Here is a 6689-nt window from a genome sequence, read left to right as displayed (position 1 = left end):
GAGAAAAATTTTAAAATATTTCACAGATTTAAATGGAAAACGACAAATAAATTTTAATGACTTCCACAAATATTAAATTCCTTTCATAACTTTTGAGAGTATTCGAAATTGATGAAAACAAATGCTTATGTGTGCTCACGTTTTATTCCGTCANTTTTTTATCATATTTTAAACTACCATGCTAAAAAAATAAATTCTTTTAACATATAATTCGTTTTCCTTCTCGTCTTTAGCTTTGCGCAGAGGCAGTGTCGTAGCCAATGAGGTTCTACCGAGGCGTGACTATTGCTAGTTGAAAACTTTTCCCAATACCCCGCCATGTCGTCGTGAAAAACCGACGGCATAGGCAATTTTTGGGAGCCTCTTCGGAGCTTTTTATTCACAAGAGAAGGTACATGAAAATTAAATCTCCAAAACTAAAGCCTATGTTCTCCACCGACGTTTTAACAGGGAATGGAGTATCCATCTCGGAGAGTATTCAAATATACTTTCCGTACCACTTACACTCACTAAATGATGGTGTTGCTACCGTTACGATTGCCTTTACACCAATTAAAGGACAATATTTTATTAAGTTTTTCTTCTCGAAACTCACAAAAATTCTTACCTTTTTAATCTCAAAAAATATGTGGAAGTGCCAACCCATTATATTAATTTCTCTAAAAATGTGAATAAGAGCAGCTTTAATGCACGACGACATTGCGCACACATCTCGGAAATGAAATATTTTTTCAGGTTTTTAAATACTTTAGGAAAAATTCCAAAGACAAAACTATTAAAGATAGTAATAAACGTTACGCAAAAGCAAAATGTTAATTTCATTACATGAAATTCCTTACATCATTATAATATTTTTTTATAAGTTATGTGTGGCTCTCAGACTACTTGCAATTCATATGCTTCTATTGATGTTACAATTTGTTTTTATTTCTGTTCAAAATATAAATACCACAAAAATAAAAATACTTTAATAGTTTAGTAATTCAACACTCACACTTTTGGCATACTTACCTGGTACTGGAGTAGCCTTGATCACCGAGGAGGCTTTCCCGAGCAGAGACCTTTCATTGCACTGCGACAGGTTGACGCTCGCCACATCCACAAATTGTGGTTGCTTGGGGTGCAAAATTTCTGGTAGTTGGGACTGCGTTCGCGCTGTCCCTATTTCGAGACAAAAAAGATAGAACTTAACATAACATCGGAGTTAGAAGTATGTGCAGAGGCGAGAGAAAATTTGAGTCAATATCACCTTGTTAATGAAGACAACTACCGATCTGTTTCCCTTACTTTCTATTCCAATGCTTCATAATATACTCTTAGCCGTGTGTTTTTCATTCAATGTGTTAGATACATCCCATTTGCGCTTTCGTAAGGAAAGACAATTAGTTTTTTTTTTTAAAATTGAAAGGAAATACTTAATAAAAATTGATTCATTTGAAGAATTGATTTAGGGAATACAGGACATTAATTAAAAATTTGGAAAGCTGTATAAAATAACTCTCATTTTAATATGATTGTAGGCGTTACTCAATAAAGCATTATCAACAGCATCATTCACAATGTCGATATTTCTCTCTAAAGCATGTTAAAGAGCACTTTTAAATAAATCTGAAACGTGAGCGTTGTTCTTAAGCGAAAGACAAAAACCGAGAAAATTTCTATTTTTAAGATCTTACATAGGGAATATCAATGCAAAAAAAAAAAACAAAAAAAATTTTTGTATATTCCACATATCTCTCGTATTATATTGGTTAGTAAAAATCATACTACTATTTTGCGTACTACGATATACATTGTTTATTAAAAATCATCACTTTCCATAAAAAAAAGACTCCTCAGTAAAAGGATGAATTATTTTAATTAACTACATTAAAAACTGATGATATAGATTAATTTTACTAAAAACTAATTATATTGATTAATTTTGCAAAAAAAATATTATATCGATTAAATTAACTAAAAACTAATCATATCGATTATTAATTAAAATATTTAATCGATTAATTTTTATAAAGTTTTGATAAACGAAAACAATTAATCGATATAAGTTATCGATTAATTATATATCGAAATAATAACAGTCACTGCTATTTGTCACTGTTACTTTTGGATCCCAGTAGCAGTAGTAACAGTGACTGAAAAGTAGCAGTTTTGCCCATCTCTACTATGAAGTATGATCATAAAGTTGCGACCAGAAATATCAAATATTAAATAGATTAGTATATAAAATGTAGTGGTACATTGTAAAATTTACTGTATATATTTTTTTGTGAGTCAAGTGTGTTAATCCTTTTACACTGGGGGTACCGTACCGTATGAGTTATTCGTTTTCTTGCAGGTGCCCCTTGAGAAGAGAAAAAACATAGTATCCAATCCATTAAGCAAATCCTCAACTTTAGTTTATCTCAAAATAAACATTTCAGTAAGATAATGAAAGACAAGATAGCTGTTTTCTAATTTATATTCTGTGAATAACAAACAAAAGTAACAATATTTAAAATTATTACAAATTATTAAAACGAAAAAGAAAAAAAATAATAACTTGACTGTGATTGTTTTTATTGCTAGGTATTTTTACGTATGGAATAATGGCTCGTATTTACACGAAAACTGCTTTTAAGAATTCGATCTTTTATTTAAAAAAATTTTTAGTGTTACTAAAATCGTAGCCCTTTGATTAAGCAAATAATTACTTAAGCACAATAATTACAATAAGTACTTGCGGAACCCCGTCAAAGTGTAGGGTTCCCTGGGTCTCCGTGGAACCGAGGTGGAAGACCTCTATTATAGGTGAAGTGTAGCTAAGCAATGTTTAGTTAAAGGACATAAATTAACACATTTCACGATACAAGAATTCTAATAAACCTGTCTTTTTTGTATTGGAGGGCAGTATTTCTTTTCACCGTCAGTTTTCTACCTCTCCTTTTTTTCCCGGGTACTATACATGCTACCTGTTATAGACGACCATAACTTATCACAGCAGATATTTAATAATTAACGCTAGATTAATAATTTGCTCTAGCTATTTAGCACTTATTTTATAATTAGTTCTTCATTTAACACTAGCAAAATATATAGTACTAGCATAATAATTAGCATTAGCTGTTTTTAGAAATTAGCACTTCTGACAATACTTGTCATGCCGAATTTTTAATAATTAGCACTGTAATTAGCACTAGCAATTTTTTAGAAATTACCCCTTCTGACTATATAAGAAGTGTAATGGCCCTCTCTTTACAGTAGTGGAGGATCGTATTTCTTTTCACCCTCTGTCTTCTATTTCTTCCTTTCCCCATCTGGTACTTTACATGCCACCTCCCATATGTGACCAACACACTTCCGGTGGACATTTAATATCTAGCACTAACATAATAATTAACACTAACATAATAATTAACACTAACATAATAATTAGTGCTAGCATAATAAAATAATTAACATTAGTTGTTTTTGGAAATTAGCACTTCTGACGATACTACTTGTCACAGCGGATTTTTAATAATTAGCAGTAGCATAATTAGCACTAGCTAAATTTAGCACTTATTTAAATTAGTACTAGTAATTTTGTGAAATTAGCACTTATTATTGTGGAATTAGCACTTCTGATGATACAAGAAGACTAATGGTCCTCTCTTTTCAGTATTGGAAGATCGTATTTCTTTTCACCCTCTGTCTTTTATTTTTTTATTTACCCCATCTGGTACTATACATGCTACCACCCATAGTTGACCAACACGTAATATCCATTTTTAAAACGTTAAATTAACGTTAGTTAACGTTTGCATACGTTGCATTGCATTCATCAAATTATTACAATCACGCTTCGATAACAGAAAATATTTAATAACAGGAAAATATCATGTAAACGGAACAAAATAGTTGAATCTAATCTGAACTAAATAATACGACACTGCGTAGTGCGACAGCTGTTAAAAATATTATCTATAACGTTATTTTAACGGTTTATTGAAAAATAAATTTATAAAACTAATAATGAATCTTATTGACCTGCAACGCCATATTGAAGCATTGAATTAATGTTTCTCTTCCTTGTGAAATTAGAAATACGTGGAAATATGAATTTCTATGAAAAACGCCGATTTAAGTTTAAATTTACTGTATTTTCGTCCATATGAATCCACTTTAGTTTTTAAAAAAATTTTAGTAAATTAATAAATTAAAATAAAATTTCTTAATTATTAAATGTTTTTAAATTTAAATAGGGTGATCACGAATGTATACTTTAAACTGTGAATAATCTTACAGAAATTTAAAATGCTTCTTTCAGCTTTCTTAGTTTTTAGATGCCTTAAAAATATTGCTGCTTAAGAAAAGGTTTTATATTTTTGCAAGTTAAAGTTAATTTAACTATATGGCTCAAGTGCTAAACTGTCTTTGCAACGAAGGAATAATGCAACGAAGGAATTGTAGAACTTATTGCAAAACAATGACAAGTTTAAAAAAGAAAAAATATGTATATATAAAAAAAAAAGAAAACAAGAGGAAAAAAAATTTGTTGTTTCAGTGGATCATTTCTTGTTAAATTAAATTCTACAGAAAACCTTCATCGAAAGTCGAATTTCTCGTCAGATTTTCGTTTTGTATACTAAGTGGTAACAAAGTATTATGTTTCAATATTTAAATTTTGATTTAATAAAGCTTAAATTTAACGGCCATGACTTAAAAATAATTTAATATGAGTGTATGGAAGTTTTGAAAAATATTCAGATGAAAGTCAATTATTTATTTGTTGAGAAAAGCCATGGAATGCCAAGCAAAATGGAGCACTTAAAATAGTTTTTTTTCTTCTTTTAAATTCTGAAATAGTTGTTACTTGAGATGAAAATTTAAAGTATAGATTTTTATTTCAAATCAATAAATAAAATTATCTATTTCATAGGATTGAAATTACATAATTGGTATATTTTTATTATTAAAACGCAGTCTGATAGGTACTGAAAAATCTGCTAGGGTATCAAAATTCTACTAAAAAGTAAAACCGAAAGAAAAAAAATCATAGTGGTAGAATAATCGCCCAGTCTTGGCAACTTCCGAGTAGCGTCCCGCAAAAAAAAATAAAAGTAATAATAATATTAAATAAATAAATAATAAATATAAAAAACAGCACAGAAAGGAATTATTTCGAAACGTTTAGGCCATCCCCGGTCAAATCACTAGGTACATGTTTTCTTTTCTTTTTTTTTTTAAATATTTGCAAGTTTAAAATTCATTTGGTGATTTTGCGGCTATAGCTCACACAATACATTACCATACGGCAGTGTTTTCCAAACTTATGACTTTTGTGTACCTTTCTACATTTTTTCGTAACGCTGTGTACCACTAATAAAAAAAATGAATTTATTTTTTTCTATCAACAATTTTTACAAAAGTTAAAAATCACAACTGGCTGTTGACACCACTAATTATTAACTGTTTACTCTGCAAAAAATAGCCAATAGAAAAATACGTAATCGTAAATTTTCATGATTAGCTTTGTTTTTAAATAAAAAAATTGGAAATTTTCGTTTATTATCGCATAAAAACGCGTACCCTTGCTAAACTGTTCCCGTTCCCCTGGGGGTTCGCGCACCACACTTTGGGAAACACTGCCATGCGGAAATATACCGAAAAATGAATATTTATTCACTCCTGCACTGTTTTCTGAAAGTAAATTGTTGTTGTTGTTTCCTGTCCTCTAATTGTCTGACGAAGTCAGACAAAATCCAGTAGGTTGTTGACCTTCAAAAAGTCGATTACAAGAAGTATAGAAGCATATAAGTCCTCCTTGGAAAGAGGATATGTTCAGCTGAGGCCATCATGGAAGAGGTAGAAAGCAGCTTCTGTTGGGTTGAGCACCATAAAGGTAGAAGTCTGTCTTGGCTCTTGTTGGTGTTCTTTTTAGTCTGGCACCTACCCTTCGGCCTGTCCGGCTAGGGAGACCCTACCAGTAGCAAGCTACCGCCGGCATAGCCCTCCAGGTCAATGGTGCGCACAAGCCTCGCCGCTCCATGAAGGCAGGAACACCGTCGGGAGTAAATTGTTATCACCTCATATCTCAGAGAAAATTTTGAGTAGGCGTTACTTTTCATAGAAGGCAAATCCATACAAAACACCAGATTTAGTATAAGGGACGCGATACATAGGTTTGCCAATAAAGACTTTTTTTAGTAAAAGTGCTATTTAAATTGTGTTTAACGATTTCTTGAGGGGTTCAATAAAAATTGTGCAAAGTATTTTCTTTTTTAATCTGCAATTAAGACTTCTAGTGCACCTCCTTTGAAACAGGCTAAAATATATTATCTTTACTCCATGTAGGAAGCATTAATATTCTTTTCTATCTAGTCATTCAAAAATGGTGAAGGAGATGCTCCCGTAGTTGAGATTCTTTCCCTTTGTCAAACTAAGGCTCTGAAAAATGCGGAAAAAAATTGAATTTTCAAAGGCACAATTCTCTTTTTAAAAAAAAAAATTATCTACCACTTTAATTTAAAATATAAATTTATTATATTTTAGAAACAAAACTTTCACGTTAATTTTGACGTCATTGCAAATCTCTTATAAAATACATTTGCTGGAACTATCGCATTTCTGGCGAATGTTGTATTATGAATAACATTGCTCAAGTGTTTTGGGACACAACTTTCCTTGTTATCAGTTTCTTTGACGCTCGCCACATCCACAAATTGTGG

General features: G+C 31.0%; 2 non-coding genes across 2 annotated transcripts; both read left to right on the top strand.

Annotated features, from left to right (window-relative positions):
- Positions 1-231: 231 nt before the first annotated feature.
- Positions 232-372, top strand: LOC122272211 (U4 spliceosomal RNA). Its single transcript, XR_006226855.1, has one exon. It is a non-coding gene; the product is annotated as a U4 spliceosomal RNA (small nuclear RNA).
- A 631-nt stretch (positions 373-1003) lies between these two features.
- On the top strand, positions 1004-1165 carry LOC122272210 (U1 spliceosomal RNA). The gene has a single exon (XR_006226854.1). It is a non-coding gene; the product is annotated as a U1 spliceosomal RNA (small nuclear RNA).
- Positions 1166-6689: the final 5524 nt, after the last annotated feature.

Source organism: Parasteatoda tepidariorum, chromosome 9, assembly GCF_043381705.1.
Source record: "Parasteatoda tepidariorum isolate YZ-2023 chromosome 9, CAS_Ptep_4.0, whole genome shotgun sequence".
NCBI lineage: Eukaryota > Metazoa > Arthropoda > Arachnida > Araneae > Theridiidae > Parasteatoda > Parasteatoda tepidariorum.
The sequence above is the reverse complement of the archived record's forward strand: the minus strand, read 5'-3'. Positions and strand labels throughout refer to the sequence as shown.